At 39.3% G+C, this 22,929-nt stretch overlaps 1 non-coding gene and 2 pseudogenes across 1 annotated transcript; 2 read left to right on the top strand and 1 right to left on the bottom strand.

Annotated features, from left to right (window-relative positions):
* The first annotated feature begins 35 nt into the window (after positions 1-35).
* Positions 36-2,347, top strand: LOC120175504 (annotated as a pseudogene).
* A 450-nt stretch (positions 2,348-2,797) lies between these two features.
* TRNAP-AGG lies at positions 2,798-2,869 on the bottom strand. Its single transcript has one exon. It is a non-coding gene; the product is annotated as a tRNA-Pro (tRNA).
* A 2,461-nt stretch (positions 2,870-5,330) lies between these two features.
* Positions 5,331-22,865, top strand: LOC120175630 (annotated as a pseudogene).
* Positions 22,866-22,929: the final 64 nt, after the last annotated feature.

Raw genomic sequence — 22,929 nt, 5'->3', positions numbered from 1 at the left:
AGAAGATTTCTTTTAAAACGTGACTTAAAACCATACAAGTGAGTGAAGGACATGAGGCAGTAGAAGCGGTCTTCAAAACCACAACAGGGTTCAAACATGCTGGTGCAGTCGTTGCTGAGTCCAAGTGCTGGTCGATGCTTAAAGGCTGCTTCGCTTCGGATTCCACTGGTCCGGCCGAGCTGTACTTCGAGGTACTGTTTTTATTAGGGCAGGATGGAATCCCTCGATACGTCTGGTATTATGTTCTCGAGATGTTCATACTCCGTTTAACTCGAGATTTATTGATGGCTTTTTTTAATCCATGTAGAGCAAGAACACATCAGTTGAAATTTGGGTTGATTGCATCTCACTACAACCATTTACCCCTGAAGAGTGGACATCTCGCCAAGAGAATGGTATTGAAAAGGTAAGTTTCCCGACCCGATTCGAAAAACTCGATTTTAATGAATTGATTTGATCCAAGCTAGTCCGACTTGCTCGGTTGACATATCCTTATATGAACTATTATGCGATAAATTTTAATGATGATTTTCAGGTTCGTAAATCAAATGTGAGAATCCAAGTAGTCGATAAACAAAACAATCCTCTCCGAAATGCTACGATCTCCATTCAACAAAAGAGATCCGGGTTACCGATTGGATGTGCCATAAACAGCAACATCCTCTCAAACACCGCCTCCCAAAAGTGGTTCACATCGAGGTTCTGTGTCACGACATTCGAAAACGAAATGAAGTGGTACTCCACAGAACGTTCCCCGGGCCACGAGGACTACTCGTCGGCCGACGCAATGCTCAGCTTTGCCAAGAGATATAACATCGCGGTTCAAGGCCACAACGTAGTATGGGACGATCCCAAGTACCAAGCAGGATGGCTTTACTCCCTCTTGCCGACCAACATATCAAAGGCCGTCTTTTGGAGAGTAAACTCTGTGATGTCAAGATATAAAGGCCAGCTTATTGCATGGGATGTTGTTAATGAGAACCAGCATTTTTCGTTCTTCGAGAGTAGGATGGGGAACCAAGAATCAGCAGAGATTTATCGGTTGGCTCACGCGGTTGATCCGTTGGCTCCGTTGTTTTTAAACAATTTCAATACTATCGAGGATCACAGAGATGGGGCAGCCGCACCAGCTAAGTACCTGCAGAAACTGAGACAGATTTGAGCTTTGGCAAGGAGTGCAAGGTTCTGAATCAGGCTCGAATCTCATTTCGATACTCCGAATCTTCCGTACATGAGAGATGTCATTGATACTCTTGATGCCACAGGATTTGCCCATTTGGCTTACTGAAGTTGATGTTCAAAGAGGCCCCAATCAGGTAATCAAAATTTTCAAAATCCAAACCTACTAATAACATTACAAAAATCGAGCAAAACGATTGAATTTATTAATTTTCGCATCGTAGAGGGACTAAAATAATAATTAAACCCTTTTTAATATATATGTAATTTCATTTGATTCAATGACTTTCCTTTGTGTGTGACAGACCAGATATTTGGAACAGATTCTAATGGAAGCACACTTTCAAATTTATTTTTTATTATTATTTTTAATTATATATTAATAAAATAATAAAAAAATGAATGTCACATAAATTTATTTTTTATTATTTTTCTCTGTTAGTATATTGTTGATATTCTTCACAGTCTATCATTTTCCTTTGTCACTGTCTTATTTTGACCTCTCTAGTTGCATGGTCTGTTCCACTTTCGATTAACGTTAAAAGTTCACCTTGTTTCCGAAACACTCTGCCTCAGTAGGAAAGCTCCCTGATTGCTTCACATTGGGCAGTGTTTTGAGAGTCCCCGTTGGAGATGATGGTCTCGTGAAGATTGGACAAGTACATGGACTGATATGTGGACTAGGGTTTGGATCGTATAATGTGTTGGCGGGATCACTAGTTGATGCATATGCTAAACGTTGAAGCTTACAGTGTGCTTCTAAGTTATATAAAAAATATGTCAACGAAAGACATTATATCATGCACGGCCTTGATCACTAGCTTTGCTCGTGAGGACAAGCAGAATAGAGATGCCTTGGATCTCTTTAAAGAGAGAAAATTTGATGCAAGTGGCGACGGATGATATGATGTTGTGCTCTGTTCTTAATGTATGTGCCAATATTGCAGAGTTGAGCTTCGGAAGGCAGGTCCGTGCTTGTTCTTTAAAATGTCACCCCACCAATGATGTGGCAATGGGCAATGCTCTAATCGACATGTATGCTAAGTGTGTGGAAATAAAAGATGCTAACAAGGTATTCAACGAAATGGATGAGAGAAATGTAGTTTCATGGACGTCGCTTATCGCTGGATACGGAAAGCATGGATATGGACACGAGAACTACAAATAAGGAAACGGTGCTTTCGAAGCCAAGTTGAAATGGTTATCTTGTTATTGTTAATGTGGGAGATGCAGCTGTATTTACAATATTACGAGAACTCTCTTGAACACTTAAATTTACGGTGACGGCACAGGAGATGGAGCATTGGTTTTGTTTAATTCCTTTCTTCTCGAAGGGCATCAATCTGCTTGACTAATGTCATAAGCAGAGAAAACAGACGACCAGTAAAGATGAGTTTGCTTCGGAGTTCGGATCAAGGGAACTACGTTGGTGTATTGACCTATGAATGAAGATGAAGGGGCTGAATCTTTTTGAAGAGCAATGTCGATCACCTGCTACTCGAAATTCAAACATAGGTTTCTTACTTTGTTGCTTGTATCGCTTTGCCTGGCCTATTTATTTATTTATTTTGCTACTTGTTTCTGAAATTTATTAGGGAAAAAAATTGAACAAAAGTTTGGGGCATTCCGAGAATTGAACTCGGGACCTCTCGCACCCTAAGCGAGAATCATACCACTAGACCAAATGCCCTATTTTGCTGCTAGATGAAATATGTTTATACCAATACACTAAACAGATAACCTCTTTTTTATGTGTTTGAGCCTCTAATCACTTAACACAATAAACACTAATAATCATCATCGTCATAATCAAAATAATAAGGGTAAATTACGAGTTAGGGCCTAAATTATTAATTTTGGTTTGTTTTAGTACCTAATTTTTTAAATATTTTTGAAAATCATACCTAAAGTTTAGTTTTTTGTTTCATTTTAGTATCCCGTTCAAAATCTAACGTTAAGTTTTGAAAATTTTAAAAGTTTAGATACTAAAACGGATCAAAACTGATAGTTTACGTACTAAACGTGTTAAGTTTTTAATTGAGGGGGTACTAAAATGAAATGAAAACTAAACGTTAGGTATGGTTTTGAAAAAATTAAAAGTTAAGGTACTAAAACGGATCAAAATTGTTAATTTAGGTACTAAATGTGTAGTTTATAATAATAATAATAATAATAATAATATAAGATTATTTATTTTAATGATATGTGTCTTATTTAATGTTTAGGGTTTTAAGTAAGAAACTATTGTTTGAGTTTAAAGTTTAAGATTTTAGAGTTCAAACAAGTAGAGTTGTTTCTTATTTTAATGATATGTATCTTATTTAATAGAAATTCGAAAACTAAAAGGGATAAAAAAGTTTAAGGACTAAAATGACTTTTTAAAAAGTTTAAGAGTAAAAATGTACTCTGGCCATTATAATCTATATGAGGCATCCTATACCAAATAAAGAAGATTTTACGTATCAATCAAGATCACCTCATGCATCATGGAATCCTATGATGTTGCCACTAATCATCATTAATATATATAAAGGAAAATATCTAATGTAATAATGTATACATTTTAATTTATACAAATCTATTTATTGTAGAATTAAAAAAAAATCATATTTAGGGTTTGAGGTTTAAAATTTAATTAAAAATAAATATATTTTATAAAATAAATCTTAGACAATATTCATATTAAATAATAATCTTACATATAAAACCAACAATTAGTTGGTCTAGTGTGATGGGGGCAGTAGATCTCTTAAGTAAGTTTAGGGGTTTAAATTCAGGCGATTGCGAATGGAAAAAACTAGATTGAGAGAGTTGCTCTTGCCCTTGTAGTACCCGATCCGAATTAATAGATCAATAAATCGGATATCGGTAATTATACCGAAAAAAATAATCCTATATATAAAATAGTAATTATAAAAAGAAAAAGGAAATTTGTTCATATAAAATCAATGGTTTACTTAAATAAACTATTAGTGATCATATACTTTTGCTTTGATTTAATTTTAAAATTTTAAATAAAAAAATTATAATATATTCAAGTTTAAAAATTTTATACAATAATAATATTATCAATATTATTGATTAAGTTAAGATTTAATTCGATAATACAAATGACATGATGGATTTTATTAAATAATATTACGAGAAAAGGTACTCATATGAGTTATAGTAGAAATTAATTTCTGAAATAAATTCTTTACTTTAATATTAAGTGAAAATCGTCAAGACTATACGACGACTTCTGAAAGTTGTTAAAACTACATAACATCGCTAATATAAGAAAAAATTGTAAAATAATATATACATTTTCAGAAATCGCCGTGTAATTCTAAAAACCTCTATCGAGTACTGTAATAAATACCTAATTTTAAAAATATTTTTTATTATACCGTATATATGAATAATTTTTCTAACTCCATAGTCTAAGCAAATTTGCCAAAATGTGATAATATGAGAGTGGAATAAAATGAAGGGTAAAAATACACAATTGATCTCCGATTATAAAATATTGTTTTATTAAGTCTCTCGAGTATTAAAAGTTATAGAATGATCCTATGACTATAGAATTTTGCTTTGTTGAGTCGCTAGACTATCAAAAGTTACAAAATGATTAACCAACAGTTCAAACTCATTATTTTCCGTTAAAAAAATTAACAGTTGTCTAAGCTGGACGTTAACATGATGACTAAGATGTGATAGTCTTTTGAGATTATGGGATCATATTTTATCGTATCACAGTCAGCACGTGAACATTCGGCTCATAATACCGTCAATTTCTTAATAAAAAAAAAGTTTGGAACATAATGAATAGTCAATGACCACTCTGTAACTTTTGATAGCCAAGGGATCAACAAAGCAACACTTTATAGTTGGAGGACTATTTTATAACTTTTAATAGTCAAAGGACTTAATAAAGCAAAATCCTATATTCGGGGGACCATATGTGTACTTTACCCTAAAATCATGTAGATTAAAATGTAAAAAACAATGCTAATTGCTTAAAAAAGGGAGAAAATTGATGAGTAAAGTGGGGCATGAATCCATCAGTAGATCTTCCTTTTAACTTGTTGCCCGCAATTCACTGCAACTTTTCGTAGGCTTATATATGAGAGACATCACCTTCAAGGGCAAAGAACCAGAGCTCTAATTAAATGGCGACATTTGCAGGGACTTAGCAGAAATGCAGTGCCTGCCACAAGACTGTCTAATTGGTTGATAAGCTCACCGCCGATAACAGGGTTTTCCACAAAGCCTGCTTTCGTTGTCACCATTGCAAGGGCACTCTCAAGGTAAACCTAAACCCTAAACCATATAACATTAGTGAAGACGCACATTTTTCGCCCTTACATAAAAATTATTATATATATATAATATATAATTTATTTGTTATTATTATTATTATTATTATTATTATTATTTTCTCTTTACAGGCCTAAAGCCAAGCCCGTTACACATGTGCCAGACCCAACACAGGGTTCCCAAACCCTAACAGTTTCTCGTCCAGTGCCGTTTCCAGAACCAAGCCAGCAAGTCCCCACGCCCCACGTCTCTGGCCACGCACGCAACCGTCACCGGATTTCACGGCAACCATCATAACCCCCACAAGCAAACAATGAGAGTTAGAGTTTGATTAGGACTCAAACTAGGCTAAAATAACATGCATTTACTCTGTATAAATAACCATGTAATCTCATAGTTAAGGGGGGATAGATACGAAATAGCCGCAAAAAATATACACAGACAAAGCAGTGAACCAGATCGTTTTGTACCAACTTCGAAATTGAATAAAAAGGGTAAGCATACTCTACCTCGTTCGTTACTGTCGATCTCGCATGAGGGCTGTGATTTCCTTCTTTTGCGTTTTGTCTCTCCCATATTTAAGCGTTGAAAGCCGATGACCGGAGTAGGGGTGTACGAAAATTTCTTTTCCAGATCTACACCCCCACGAGGCTTATTGTAGAAAATAGTGGTGTTTTTTGTGACGAGGGTGTTGTGGGCTTTCAAAAAATCGAAACTTTTTAAGGTTTGCCGCCGATGAACGGCGGCCGGCGCCGTTCTACGGCGGCCGGCGAGGCGGCTCGGGGTGGCCATGGTGGCCGGAATCTGGAATCAGGGACCCTGTTCTTCAATCTCGAAGAACAGGCGAGAGATGGAGGGGGAAGGCTCACGGTTTGAGGTGTATCAAATGAAGGAAATAAATTTTTTTGAAACGATTTTAGATTTTAACCTGGTGACCCGCGCGTTTTTTAATAAATTAGGGTAAACTACTCTTTTGATCCTCGTTATTTTAAAAGAGTTATTTCACCCCAAATTGAAATTAATCCTTAATATTTCTTTGAATTTTGACCTCTATCCTGTAGTTCTTTCATTTTAGTCCTTTCTCGGGATTTTAGTTTTAATTATCTTTTTATATTACATTATAATATTTATATATTTATATTATTTTTTTTTTACACATTCGTATATATTATTAGTATTATTATTTCACTTATATGTTATATTATATATATATATGTATATATGTACACATTTTGTATTTTACCCTATTTGTTTACTTCTTTATTATATTTATTTACATTAGTTTTAATTATCTTTTTATATTACATTATAATATTTATATATTTATACTATTATTAGTTTTTATACATTCGTATACATTTATTATTAGTATATTATTTCATTTATATGTTATATTATATATATATATGTACACATTTTGTATTTTACCCTATTTTTTACTTCTTTATTATTGTATTTATTTACATTATTTATTTTTTTCTATTATTATTATATTTTTCCTCCCTCTTATATTTAGCTATTATATAAATGGTATTAACGTTATTATATGTTTGTATTAACTTTATGTGTTTTACTTTATACACTATTATGTTACACTTTTTTCTATTATTGTTATATATATTTTCTTATTTTATTTTCATTATTTTTAGTTTACATGTACATATTTGATTATGGTGATTATTTTAGTTTTTAGTTTTTATTTATTTATTACTATTATATATCTTTTTTTTTCCCATTGTTTATATCTTTATCATTATTACCACCATATACATTATTTTTACTCTGTATTTTCCTCATCTTATTTGTTTTCCATTTTACCTTAGGTGTTTTATTTGCATTCTTTATCTAATATGTGTCTTGATTTTCTAAGGGTACAATTTAAGCAATCTAAGGTAAGTAATTTGGATCGTCACTTTACATTTTAATTTAAATTTACAACTTTCTTAATTAAAGACAACTGGAAATTATATAGTACCGAAAGGGCAGTTCAAGGGTGCTAATCCTTCCTTAGCTGTAACCGACTCCCGAATCCGACATATCTTTGGTAAGACGCAGATCAGGTAAGGTATAGGGTATCCGATTAACCTATTTATTGTAATTAAATAATCGGTGGCGACTCCAATCCATTTTCCTAAGTCGAAGCCCAATTCCGGGGCCCAACCGAAAGACGGTTGCGACAGCTTGGCGACTCCGCTGGGGACCTAGGTAAGTGAGTCAGGCTAGGGTAATTTCCAGTTGTCTTTTTAACGAAAAGGGTAAGTATAAATTTTAAGGTAAAATTTCGATCCTTATTGCTTACTTTTGATTATATTTTTCGAGTAAATAGTTGGACTGACCGTTTTCTAATGATTTCAGCTTTCCAAACTTTTTCATCCAAAGGCTCTATACCCGAGCTCCGAACCCTATTTTAAGTGGGGGTGAAAGCGACGCCTTCGTGTGAATTTATTCACCGTGCGGGCCTAGCAAGTAGCCTTCGGGATTCATACACCTTATGTCTTCGTGTGAATTTATTCACCGTGCGGGCATAAGGGAATGTGTCCCCTCGAGTTTAACTTAGTCCATACAAGCCTGTGATGGGCTTAGGACTAAGGGTCTGGCAAGCCCAAGGGGGCACCGACAAGGAAAACTCGGGTACCGTTTTTTAAAACCTAAACCGGGAGACCATGAAGAATTAGAGCCTACCCCGAAACCACGTTCCAAAACTTAGGATTTTTTTACCCTAACCATGTTTTTGTTGCGTTTTTTTTTCCTTCCGTCATTTTTTTATTTGTATTCTTATTTTACTAACGTTTTTGCCTTTGTGTTTGTTTTCTAGCATTTGCATCATTACAAGAGGCTATTGATCCCTAAAAAGCGTTTGTTATACACAAATAATTCGAATTAATGGACAAAGGTGTTGTAATACAAGAGATTGAAAACGCTGAGGCACGACTATGGTCCGAGAAGGCTCAGAAGGAGAAGGGAGACAGTCTTCAGGGAAACTATGTGTCAGAACTGGTTAGTTATGCCGCTGTTAGCCTGAAACAGAATAATGTCCAAGAGCTGCGAAACATTTGGGACAGTTGGAAGAATGACAGAAAGCAGAAGTTCAGCCAACGATATGGTGATATCGCCCTCTTGCTCCATGTCAAGGCTGATGAGCCCTTGCTCCGAGCATTAATTCAATTCTGGAACCCGGGATATAGTTGTTTCACCTTTAACCAGGAAGACATGGTGCCTACTATCGAAGAGTATACTACTCTATTGCACTGCGAAAGCATCAAACTAGAGAGGGCATATATTAAACATATCAAGAGTCAGCCCTTCAAGAACGGACTGGCCAAGATTGCAGGGGTTGATGAAAAGTGGGTGACTGATCGACTCCGGCACAAAGGTAGCGGGGAAGGAATCGAATGGATCCATATAAAGCAACTAATGAAAAACCACCCTGATGAGTGGAAGACTATAGACCTTTTTGCACTGGGTCTGTACGGTTTAATCATATTTCCGAAGGCTTTGGGGTGCATTGACGCTGCCGTGGTGGAATTATTTGAGCAACTTTCTAAACGAGTTAACCCAGCACCAGCCATCTTGGCTGAGACCTTTCGATCGCTCAACCATTGCCGAAGAACTGGCGGAGGAAGATTCACCGGGTGCATTCAGCTCCTTCAGGTCTGGATTCACAGCCACTTCTGGAAGACTGACGGGGTTGCCTACCGCCGTTTCAGCACCACCTATTCACCTCTAGGTGAATTTATTACCTTAAAATGGCATGAAGGCGCTTCAAAAGAAAAATGGATGAAGGTCTTTACGCATCTTCAAGACCGAGATATTGTCTGGAGAGCCCCTTGGTTATTCCTCAGTGATGTTCTTTTTCGGTGTGGTGACTCCGACACTGTGACCTTACTTGGACTTTGGGGAGCAGTCGGGTATGCTCCGCTGTTAACACTTAGACAGTATGGAGCACGTCAGTTTGTCCCAGCAACATGCGGTTTAGCTAGGTCAGAGTTTGAGTATCACGGCGACAGCTATAAGAAGATGATCAAAGAAGCAGCCGATTCGTGGAGGAAAGTATTCCGAATGGATGTTGTAGCTGCCAGAAGCATGCTCACTCCAGATTATATGGAATGGCGAAGATTGAGAAAGAATGACAATATCCCGGTGCCAGACTGTGATGACACCCGGACCATGGAAGAACATCTCAGGCATGTCCCTTCTGAACTCGAGATAGCCAAGACCGAGTTTGAAGCCGTGAATAATGAGCTGAAGCAAAGAATAAAGGAACTTGAAGCTGAACGTTATCAGTGGAAGCTTGATGCTGACTCTCAGAAAGATCGGGCAGAAAAACTAGAAAAGGAACAAAAGAGAGTCCGTTTTGAGCTCAAAGACTTGAGAAAGGGGTATCAAGATAAGGTCAAAGATAACTCCAAGTTGAAGGTAACCTCTGAATACTGGAAAGACGAAGCTCATAGCCTGAAAAGGAAGTTTGAGGGGCCTGATGAGAAAGCTTGGAAGGAACAGATGAAGACTGCCCAAAGACGCTTGGCAGATAGTCAATATCAGAACCAGCGCTTGAGAGTTCGGATAGCTGACTTAGAAAAAAGACATGAGAAAGATGACAAGACAATAGCTGAGTTAGAAGCTATTATAGATGGGTTCAAGAGGCAAGCAAACGAGCTTCAGATAGTGCCTTTCGACGGAGGATTACAATGGCGTTTCCGTTGGGAACAAGCACAGCGAAGGGTGAGGGCCCGAGACGCAACCATCAGAGATTTCCTGGATCAAGTGCAAAAAGCAGCCCGTCATCTTCACGGCTTAGCAAGGGAAGCTGGTGTGGTTCGACAAGGCATTCTACCAGTGACAGAGGAAGGCAGAAGACTTGTCAACTTACTGGAAGCTGTTCGGGGTCTAGAGGACTTAGTCCGAATGTACCTTTAATATGTTTTTATGTCTCTTAAAAGATAAGACATTTTTGTCTGAACCAGGGTTATTTATAATAATGAACACTTTTCTGGATCAATGCCTCCAATTGCATACATCATGCATTGCATTTCTTACATTTTATATTTCATGTCTGTTATTTTATATTCTTTCCATGTTTTTACATTCGTATTAACTAACAGAACATGTCTCAGACACCGAGCTTACCACCGCAAGCATCAGATACACATCACCCGCACAATACTCGAGCAAAAAAGAGACAAATGGAAGCCAGAATGGAAAAGATCGAAGAGCACATGGCAAGACTTCAAAAGGAGCTAGAAGATAAGATGGCTCAGAACAGTGAAAGTACTCTTGAGTCCATCAAGAAAAATCAGGAGTCCTTGGTCGACCAAATCGTAGCCAAGTTGTCAGGTCTACAGCAAGCTAGTGCATCAGGGGGCATCTCTTCCGAGGGGGTGGCCATACCACCAACCCCGCAAGTGGTTCTCTCACCCGGAATATTACCCGGGGACGCATCTGCTACTAAAGGGAAAGCAGCACTACCCGGGGACTCATTCGCTACCAAAGCGAAAGTTGCACTTGCTGTGAAGATACAAACTTCTACAATCATCCCTGATGATCATCCGGATGATTATAATGTCCCAGACTTTGACGAGGAAGATAAAGCCAAAAAGATGGAAGAAAAGATAAAAATATTAGAAGATCAAATAAAGATGGTCCAGGGAGACCATGATTATTATGGAGTGGACGCATTGGAGCTAAGCCTAGTTCCAGACTTGGTGCTTCCACCAAAGTTTAAATTCCTGAGTTTGAGAAGTTCGACGGGAATAGCTGCCCTTCAGCCCATATCACTATGTTCTGTCGAAAGATGACAGGATATGGAGGGAATGATCAACTCCTGATCCATTGTTTTCAGGAGAGCCTGTCCGGTTCAGCTATTCGGTGGTACAACCAGCTTAGCCGAACTCATATCAAGACGTGGAAAGACTTAGCCAAGTCTTTCCTGGAGCAGTATAAGCATATCAACGATATGAGACCAGACCGGGTCATGTTACAAAGCCTAGAGAAGAAACACAACGAGAGTTTCCGACAGTACGCACAGAGATGGAGGGATTTATCTGTGCAAGTTCATCCACCTTTGGATGAAAAGGAAACTAGAAAGCTGTTCGTACAGACCCTGAGGGCACCTTACTTCGGGCATTTGGTAGCAATCACGTCGGGAGTTTTTCAGATTTAGTCATGGCCGGTGAAATGATCGAGTTGGCCATTAAACAAGGAAAGATTGAGGGAGGAGACTCCAGTAAAAAGCCTTCCACGAAAAACAAGGAGCGAGAGATCAACAATGTGAACACCTACAACGTCAACAAGGGGTTACGATCTCAAGCTCAAATTCCACGCAGCTGTACCATCCGGTACTTCTAGACAGAACCAGAGAGAACCAAGAAGAAAGGGAAAGGGAACAGTTTGCCCCATTCCCATGACGTATAAAGAATTATACCAACAGCTCTTCGACACTCATGCAGTGTCGCCTTATCCTATGAATCCAATAAATCCCCCTTACCCGAAATGGTATGACGAGAGCGCTCACTGCGAATACCATGGCGGTGTGCAGGGGCATTCGATTGAAAGTTGTCTTGCATTCAAGAGACTTGTGCAAAGAATGAGAAACAAGAATTGGATCACTTTCAACTCCGGAGCACCAAACGTCGCTCAGAATCCCTTGCCCAATCATCAGGAGACAGGAATCAACGCCATTACTACTGAAAGGGGAAGGAGAATTAAATCAAGTGTTTCAGAGATCAAGTCTCCTTTGGCTTGGGTATGGAGCCAAATGGTGAAGGCAGGGCTTCTTGCACAATACCCAGATACGACAGAAAATGAAGATGGTAACCATTGTTGTTACCACAACAAAGAAGGGCATAAAGTGCAAGATTGCCCAGAGTTCAAATTGTTAGTCCAGCTCATGATGGATCGAAAGGAGTTGGAATTTTACGAAGAAATTCAAGATTCTTGGGAAGCAGATGTTTGTGCCACCGGAGAATCATCAGATAGAAAATTTGGTAGGGGTAGTCCTTTGATAATTACCCCTAAGGCAAGCATGACAGTGACAACACCAGCCAAGGTGGTAATCTCCGCACCGCGGCCTTTTCAATATAAGGACAATCGGCAAGTGCCATGGAAGTACGAGTGTCAGGTGAGCACTTCCGGAGGAGGCAATAGTAAAGTGGGGCAAAGACCACTGGAGCCATTCAAAGAAGATGTGCTAGTCGTCAATGAACCTATAAAGGAGGAAGAAGCTAAAGAGTTCCTCAAGATCTTGAAGCACAGTGAGTACAACATTGTAGAACAGCTCCACAACTTACCTACACGTACTTCAATGCTAGCACTATTTTTAAGCTCGGAAGCACACCGAGAAGCGTTGTTGAATGTCCTTAATCAAACGTTCGTGCCACAAGACATACCAGTCAGCAAGATGGATCGACTGGTGAACAATATTCAGCTGATAATCTCATCTCGTTTTCAGATGATGAGATTCCATCAGGAGGAAGAGGCCGAACGAAGGCGTTACACATTACTACTTACTGTAAGGGGCACGCTTTACCAAGTGTCTTAATTGATAACGGTTCAGCCCTGAACGTGATGCCTTCAATTACATTGAAGAGGCTACCAATAGATACCTCTCATATGAGAGCTTGTCAGAATGTGGTCCGAGCATTTGATGGGACCAAAAGAGAGGTAATCGGAAAGATTGAGGTACCATTGACCATCGGACCAGCCACCTATGATGTTGAGTTCCTTGTGATGGATATCATGCCGTCCTATAGTTGTCTTTTGGGAAGGCCGTGGATTCATCAAGCAGGTGCAGTACCCTCCACGTTGCACCAAGTTAAATTTGTCATTGACGGGCCTTAGTAATCATCAACGCTGAGGAAGATATCGTGGCAAGCGTGACCACGGAGGCTCCATACATCGAAGTAGACGAGGAAGCGGTAGAATGTTCATTTCGCTCTTTGGAGTTTGTGAATGCCACATTTGTGGCAGAAGGAAAGAGAATCCCAAGACCTCGACTCTCCAAATGCACAAGGATGGAGATAAAGCAAACCCTAGGCCGAGGCGCCAGAACCGGGAGAGGATTTGGGAAATATTTACAAGGGATGATCAATCCTGTTATTCCTATCTCAAAATTAGACCAATTTGGGCTCGGTTTTCAGCCCAGTTATCATGAAAAGAGAAAGGAAATCCAAAAGAACCGGGAGAGAAGGTTAGCCAGATTAACCGGAAACGAACTCCAATGGAAGCCTATGACATTCCCGCCGCTCTTCAGAACATTCAAGTCAGGTGGTTATGTGTTTGAGACCACCACATCCGAGTTAGAAACGGCTCTGGAAGATCTGAACGTTAATGCCGTGACCACAGAAGATTGACAACGGAGATAGATCCGGGATATGCCTTCTGCCACATGGGTTCGTGCCTAGCAGTTGGTCGGTGGAAGAATTACCTGTGGTTTACAAGAATCTTTCAGAGTAATATTCGAACTATCCCTATTTGCCTATACCCGGGGCAATAGGTGATCTTTTGTAAGGGTGAATAAATGTTTTGTTTAAGTTTAATAAAGGATGCATTTTTCTTTTCCATGGCAAACAATTTTTCTTTTATTTATTATCTATCTCCCTCATTCCAGTACTTCATTTCCAGTTACTCTCAAAGTTAGTTCTTGACCATTCCGTGTGGGATATTATCCTCTCACACATACACATCTTCCTCCTTTCAGGTTCCCAGATAACGATAATGTGGGCACTAATGACCCTGATCCGGAGGTGGATTTTGAATCAACCATTTGTCTTGGGGAATTTGAAGAATGCGATAATGAAGAAGAGTACAACTTGCCTACCGAATTGTTGAGAATGAAAAAAAGAAGAAAAGCAAATATTGCCACATGAGGAGGCGATCGAAATCTTAAATTTGGGCACTGAGGAAGATCGAAAAGAGGTTAAAATCGGCACAACTCTTTCGACTGAAGCAAGAAAAAACCTGATAGCCTTACTTCAGGAGTACGAAGATGTGTTTGCTTGGTCGTATCAAGACATGCCGGGACTAGACACAGATATGGTAGTTCACAAACTGCCAATCAAACCAGAATTCAAACCAGTGCAGCAAAAACTGAGAAGAATGCGACCAGAAATGCTCCTTAAGATCAAGGAGGAAGTCAAGAAGCAATTTGATGCCGGTTTTCTCCAAGTAGCCAAATACCCTGAATGGGTGGCCAACATAGTACCTGTGCCGAAGAAGGACGGGAAAGTACGCATGTGTGTCGATTACCGGGACCTTAATAAGGCCAGTCCCAAGGACAACTTTCCTCTGCCACACATAGACACTCTGGTGGACAATACGGCCGGGAACGCCTACTTTTCATTCATGGATGGATTTTCGGGGTACAATCAGATCAAGATGCATCCCGAAGACATGGAAAAGACCACTTTCGTCACAATGTGGGGAACTTTCTGTTACAAAGTGATGCCTTTCGGATTAAAGAATGCTGGGGCAACATATCAGAGAGCTATGGTGACCCTGTTCCACGACATGATGCACAAAGAAATCGAGGTTTATGTCGACGACATGATTGTCAAGGCACAGACCGAGAATGAACATGTCAAGAATCTGAGGAAGCTCTTCCAGAGATTGAGAAAGTTCCAACTGAGACTAAACCCTAGCAAGTGTACCTTCGGGGTAACATCTGGAAAACTACTAGGCTTTATAGTCAGCAGGAGAGGCATACAGGTCGATCCAGATAAGGTTAAGGCTATCCAGAATCTACCTCCACCACGAACCCAAAAAGAAGTCCGAGGTTTTCTGGGCAGACTAAACTACATAGCTCGGTTCATCTCTCAGTTAACCGACAAATGTGACCCCATCTTTCGTCTCCTCCGAAAGAATAGCCCTGGGGCATGGGATAAAAACTGTCAGATTGCATTTGAGAAGGTAAAAGAGTACTTGTCTCACACTCCTGTCCTGATGTCCCCTATCCCAGGAAAACCTCTGTTTTTGTATCTCTCCATATTCGAGAACTCCATGGGTGTGTTCTGGGTCAACACGACGAGTCTGGGAAGAAGGAAAGAGCCATCTACTACTTAAGCAAGAAGTTCACCGATTGCGAGGTCCGATATCCTCCTATTGAGAAGGTTTGTTGTGCCCTGGTTTGGGCTACAAAAGACTTCGACAATATATGTTGTATCACACCCACTTGGCTGATTTCCAAGATAGACCCACTAAAATACATGATGGGTGTACCTGCTCTATCCGGAAGGTTAGCCCGATGGCAGATGCTTTTGTCTGAATTTGACATAGAATACGTGAGCCAGAAAGCGGTAAAAGGCAGCGCCATATCCGATTTTTTTGGCAAGCAGAACTGATGAGAGCTATGAGCCGCTGGACTTTGATTTCCCAGACGAGGACTTAATGGCCATATCTTTAGAGGAAGCAAGCATTTCAACGGACGGTTCCTGGAGAATGCACTTCGATGGGGCCTCAAATGCACTAGGACATGGCATCGGGGCAATTCTAGTCTCCCCAGAAGTCACTAACCCATTACCAGCGACTGAACTTTGATTGTACCAATAACATGGCAGAATATGAAGCCTGTGTCTTGGGAATTCGGGCTGCACTGGGACAAAATATAAAGACTTTGCGGGTGTATGGAGACTCAGCCTTAGTAAATCTATCAGCTCCGAGGAGAGTGGGAACCAAGGATAAAGCTGTTAGAGTACCGAAAACTAGTGTTGGATCTGCTCGAAGAGTTCGACGAAGTCACCTTCCACGTGCCTAGAGAAGAAATCAAATGGCTGACGCTTTAGCTACCTTGGCTGCCACATTCAAGGCTGGCGGGGAGTCTGAAATGATGCCAATTAACATGCAGTCGTATGATACCAGTCATTGTTACCAAATTGAAGAAGTGAAAGATACTAAGCTTGGACTCGACATCTGCAGTATATCAAGCATCGAAGTTACCAGAGAAAGCCACCGAAACCGATAAGAGAACCCTTAGAAGGTTGGCAGCTGGACGTCCTTGACAGAGAGTTTTATACAAGAAAAGCCATAACCAAGTTCTGTTAAGGTGCGTCGATCTGAAGAGGCAAAAATGATAGTGGAAGAAGTACATGATGGGGTTTGTGGAGCACATGCAAATGGGCATATGATGTCAAGACAAATAATGAGATGCGGATATTTTTGGTCCACACTGGAAAGTGATTGCATCAACTATGCTAGGAGATGTCATAAATGTCAGATTTATGGAGACAAGATAAATGTTCCACCCCATCCAAATGTAATGACGTCACCATGGCCTTTTCCGTGTGGGGCTGGATCGGGCAAATCCATCCGAAGGCTTCGAATGGTCACCGTTTCATTCTCGTAGCAATTGACTATTTCACGAAATGGGTAGAGGCGCGTCATACGCCAGTGTCACTCAATCCCTATTTGCAAGTTTCTGAAGAAAGAAATTATATGTCGGTATGGTCTACCTGAAAGGATTATCACCGATAACGCAACAAACTTGAACAACAGATGATGAGTGCTGCCTGCGAACAGTTCAACATAAACATCACAATTCCACTGCTTACAGACCAAAGATGAACGAGCAGTAGAAGCAGCAAACAAAAATATTAAGAAGATAGTGGAGAAAACAACTGAAACCTACAAACTGGCACGAGAAGTTGCCTTTTGCTTTGTTCGCTTATCGAACCTCGGTACGTACATCGACTGGGGCAACTCCATTTTCACTAGCCTATGGAATGGAAGCAGTGCTACCCATTGAAAGTCGAGATTCCGTCTCAGGGTCTTGTCAGAAGTCAAACTAGATGATGCAGAGTGGGCACAATCCAGTATGATCAGCTTAATCTGATAGATGAAAAAAGACTGAAAGCCATGCATCATGGTCAAATCTATCAGAAACGAATGATCCGAGCACACGACAAAAAGGTGCGCCCGAGAATATTCCGTGAAGGGGATCTAGTGCTAAAAAGAATTTGGCCAGTCCAGAAAGATTTCCGAGGAAAATGGACGCCAAATTGGGAAGGACCTTATGTCGTGAAGAAGGCTTTCTCCGGAGGAGCCCTTATCCTGGCTGAAATGGACGGACCTGAGCGCCACATCCCATTAACTCGGACGCAGTCAAAAATACTTCGCTTAGGATGAAAACCCGAGAGGGGGTCTTAGTTGGAAAAAAAAAAAAAAAAAAAAAAAAAGGGAGAAAAACGTTTAGGGTGAAAACCCGAAAGGGCGCCCTAAATTGAAAAAAGAAAAAGAAGAAAGAAAATAAGGTGGGTTCAAGATGAAAACCCGCAAAGGGCGTCTTGCAACTAAGGATGGGTCCAAGTTGAAACCCGGAAAGGGCAATTTGGATATCAACGGTGGAAACATCCCGGCACATGAATCTTCTACGAACTCCACAAAATCGGAGAAATGTTGCACCCTCCCAAACGTTGTCGCATTTTCAAAGATCCTTTGGCAAAGGCTGCATTCAAAAGTCACCAAACGGCTTTTCAACTCAGAAGTGCCCACGTTATCGAGATCTAAGATTCATTTGCACATCATTGTGTATTCGTTTCTAGAATGTTTGCCATGTATTATTTGTTCTTCTCCTCCCTCATGAATAAAGACCATCTTTCCTCCTCCTTTTGAGCATCTTGAAGATTTAAACCTAATGGTTTTTTATTTTTATGAAATAATCGCATATTACTGTACAAAGATTCATTGAAAGTACAGGGTACCCAGAAGCCGATCAAGGCTCATGCACAGCTTGAGATGGTTGAGGCATCTTCAAAAAAAAAAAAAAAAAAAAAAAATCATCAACACTTGAAGAATTCAAAGATCAGAGATCGGAACTTCAAGCTCAAGAGTCAACAACGACAGGCCACCGGAGATCGAGATTACTCCCAGAGCTCAGAATACATATGTTGCGTATGCATTTAGGCGTCTAAGAGCATGACATCCATAACATCACATATATGCATATCTTTGCAGGTTTTACTCAGAGCCAATTTCAACTTCACAACGAAGGATATTGGACTCCAGACAACGTAAGTTCAACTTCACGACGAAGGGACCGCTGCTTGTCAACAAACATTTCTCAATTCCAGAGCCAATTTCAACTTCACAACGAAGGATATTGGACTCCAGACAAACGTAAGTCAACTTCACGACGAAGGGACCGCTGGTTGTCAACAACATTTCTCAATTTCAGAGCCAATTTCAACTTCACAACGAAGGATATTGGACTCCAGACAACGTAAGTTCAACTTCACGACGAAGGGACCGCTGGTTGTCAACAAACATTTCTCAATTTCAGAGCCAATTTCAACTTCACAACGAAGGATATTGGACTCCAGACAACGTAAGTCAACTTCACGACGAAGGGACCGCTGGTTGTCAACAAACATTTCTCAATTTCAGAGCCAATTTCAACTTCACACGAAAGGATATTTGACTCCAGACAACGCAAGTTCAACTTCACGACGAAGGGACCGCTGCTTGTCAACAAACATTTCTCAATTCCAGAGCCAATTCAACTTCACGACGAAGGATATTTGACTCCAGACAACGCAAGTTCAACTTCACGACGAAGGGACCGCTGCTTGTCAACAAACATTTCTCAATTTCAGGGCCAATTTCAACTTCACAACGAAGGATATTGGACTCCAGACAACGCAAGTTCAACTTCACGACGAAGGGACCGCTGGTTGTCAATAAACATTTCCCAATTTCAGAGCCAATTTCAACTTCACAGCGAAGGATATTGGACTCCAGACAACGCAAGTTCAACTTCACAACGAAGGGACCGCTGGTTGTCAACAAATATCTCAATTTCAGAGCCAATTTCGACTTCACGGCGGAGGATATTGGACTCGGAACAATTTACTCACGTGGATTTCAACTTCACGACGAAGGATATCCAGTTCCAGGCTCAACCTCACGACGAAGGGGCCATATACAAATTCAACTTCACAAACAGATTGACCCAACTTCACGACGAAGGAGTCATCTGTAACACCCCGACACCAAAGTCTTCAGGTCAAGTTTCACCTTCGCGATGAGTACCTTGAGCCAGAAGACGGTTCAGAGGCCACTTACCAAAAGCTTTGAGCTCATTCTCAACCTCACGACGAGAGAGTCATTTCGTGATTGACAAACCAATTTCAGCATCGGGTTTCAACTCTACGACTGAGGATAGTCGAGGTGGACGAAATATGTGTCTTTTAATCTTTGCTCTATTTTCGTTACACGATAATGCGCAAAGGGGCAGCTGAAGACGCACATTTTTCGCCCTTACATAAAATTATTATATATATATATATAATTTATTTGTTATTATTATTATTATTATTATTATTATTTTCTCTTTACAGGCCTAAAGCCAAGCCGTTACACATGTGCCAGACCCAACACAGGGTTCCCAACCCTAACAGTTTCTCGTCCAGTGCCGTTTCCAGAACCAAGCCAGCAAGTCCCCACGCCCCACGTCTCTGGCCACGCACGCAACCGTCACCGGATTTCACGGCAACCATCAATAACCCCCACAAGCAAACAATGAGAGTTAGAGTTTGATTAGGACTCAACTAGGCTAAAATAACATGCATTTACTCTGTATAAATAACCATGTAATCTCATAGTTAAGGGGGGATAGATACGAAATAGCCGCAAAAAATATACACAGACAAAGCAGTGAACCAGATCGTTTTGTACCAACTTCGAAATTGAATAAAAAGGGTAAGCATACTCTACCTCGTTCGTTACTGTCGATCTCGCATGAGGGCTGTGATTTCCTTCTTTTGCGTTTTGTCTCTCCCATATTTAAGCGTGAAAGCCGATGACCGGAGTAGGGGTGTACGAAAATTTCTTTTCCAGATCTACACCCCACGAGGCTTATTGTAGAAAATAGTGGTGTTTTTTTGTGACGAGGGTGTTGTGGGCTTTCAAAAAAATCGAAACTTTTTAAGGTTTGCCGCCGATGAACGGCGGCCGGCGCCGTTCTACGGCGGCCGGCGAGGCGGCTCGGGGTGGCCATGGTGGCCGGAATCTGGAATCAGGGACCCTGTTCTTCAATCTCGAAGAACAGGCGAGAGAATGGAGGGGGAAGGCTCACGGTTTGAGGTGTATCAAATGAAGGAAATAAATTTTTTTGAAACGATTTTAGATTTTAACCTGGTGACCCGCGCGTTTTTTAATAAATTAGGGTAAACTACTCTTTTGATCCTCGTTATTTTTAAAAGAGTTATTTCACCCCCAAATTGAAATTAATCCTTAATATTTCTTTGAATTTTGACCTCTATCCTGTAGTTCTTTCATTTTAGTCCTTTCTCGGGATTTTAGTTTTAATTATCTTTTTATATTACATTATAATATTTATATATATTTTATATTATTATTTTTTTTTTTTACACATTCGTATATATTTATTATTAGTATATTATTATTTCACTTATATGTTATATTATATATATATATATATATGTACACATTTTGTATTTACCCTATTTGTTTACTTCTTTATTATTATTTATTTACATTAGTTTTAATTATCTTTTTATATTACATTATAATATTTATATATATTTTATACTATTATTAGTTTTTTATACATTCGTATACATTTATTATTAGTATAGTATTATTTCATTTATATGTTATATTATATATATATATGTACACATTTTGTATTTTACCCTATTTTTTACTTCTTTATTATTGTATTTATTTACATTATTTATTTTTTTCTATTATTATTATATTTTTCCTCCCTCTTATATTTAGCTATTATATAAATGGTATTAACGTTATTATATGTTTGTATTAACTTTATGTTTTTACTTATACACTATTATGTTACACTTTTTTTCTATTATTGTTATATATATTTCTTATTTTATTTTCATTATTTTTTAGTTTACATGTACATATTTGATTATGGTGATTTATTTTAGTTTTTAGTTTTTATTTATTTATTACTATTATATATATCTTTTTATTTTTCCCATTGTTTATATCTTTATCATTATTACCACCATATACATTATTTTTATACTCTGTATTTTCCTCATCTTATTTGTTTTCCATTTTACCTTAGGTGTTTTTATTTGCATTCTTTATCTAATATGTGTCTTGATTTTCTAAGGGTACAATTTAAGCAATCTAAGGTAAGTAATTTGGATCGTCACTTTACATTTTAATTTAAATTTACAACTTTCTTAATTAAAGACAACTGGAAATTATATAGTACCGAAAGGGCAGTTCAAGGGTGCTAATCCTTCCTTAGCTGTAACCGACTCCCGAATCCGACATATCTTTGGTAAGACGCAGATCAGGTAAGGTATAGGGTATCCGATTAACCTATTTATTGTAAATAAATAATCGGTGGCGACTCCAATCCATTTTCCTAAGTCGAAGCCCAATTCCGGGGCCCAACCGAAAGACGGTTGCGACAATTAGCTTTCATTAGCACTGCTGCATTGTTGGCATTACAAGATCTCTTCTTTGTCTTCGTTATTTCCTTTTGTTGCAGCTTAGCAATTACAACTCTTTTGAAGGGGTGTTGTACTGCAGGCCTCACTATGATCAGCTCTTTAAGGGAACTGGTAGTCTTGACAAGAGTTTTGAGGGTAAATTCCTTGTTTAACTATCCTTTGGTCGAGGGATTATGGATGTTCGTGTTCGGTTTAACCCCGAAAATTTGTCCTTCTTTAAAAAGGGTCCGAGAGTATTTGCTGACGGATGGTGTTTCAGACAATTACGCTTAATTACCCTCACCCTCCGTCAGGAAATAGTCCGACTCTAATTTCTTTCTTTTGTTTCAGGAACACCAAAGATTGTCAAACCTGAAAAACAAATAGAGAATGAGGTAATTCTGGGAATATTCTATGTTATCTTTCCACCAAATCACCCAATAATCTTGTTACTGATTGGTAATGAGTTGGATGCAACAGAATGCACATAAAGTGGTGAATTTGTTCGGTGGCACTAAAGAAAAATGTGTAGGATGCTGTAAGACTGTGTACCCAATTGAGAAGGTAAAAACCCCAGAAATTTCATCATAGAACATATATGCCAAAATACCCAACATTGATGTGAAAAAAGAATGATTTTTTTTTTATTATGAGTCGATGTTTGTTCAAGGTTGCCGTTGATGGGACATCATACCACATAAGCTGCTTCAAATGCAGCCATGGAGGTTGCACCATTAGTCCATCAAATTACATTGCTCATGAAGGGAAACTCTACTGCAAACATCACCATATCCAACTCTTCAAGGAGAAAGGCAACTATAGTCAGCTTGAGGGTGACAAACAAGAAGACCCCATCACTGAAAAACTCACATCCTTGGAAGTTGCTGCTGAGTCATAGCCGAGTTGGGTCATCCATGTCCATTGCTGAGTAGGCTTGCCCCATGGGGTTTCTTTTTGTCTTCCTTTTCCTAAATATTTTCGCCGTGTGTTACATTGCCATTGGGTTTTGCAAGTGGAGTGAGCTTTAAAAATT

Source organism: Hibiscus syriacus, unplaced genomic scaffold (assembly GCF_006381635.1).
Source record: "Hibiscus syriacus cultivar Baekdansim isolate YM2019G1 unplaced genomic scaffold, ASM638163v2 tig00112206_pilon, whole genome shotgun sequence".
Lineage (NCBI taxonomy): Eukaryota > Viridiplantae > Streptophyta > Magnoliopsida > Malvales > Malvaceae > Hibiscus > Hibiscus syriacus.
Note: the sequence above shows the minus strand (reverse complement) of the source record. Positions and strands in the feature narration are given on the sequence as shown.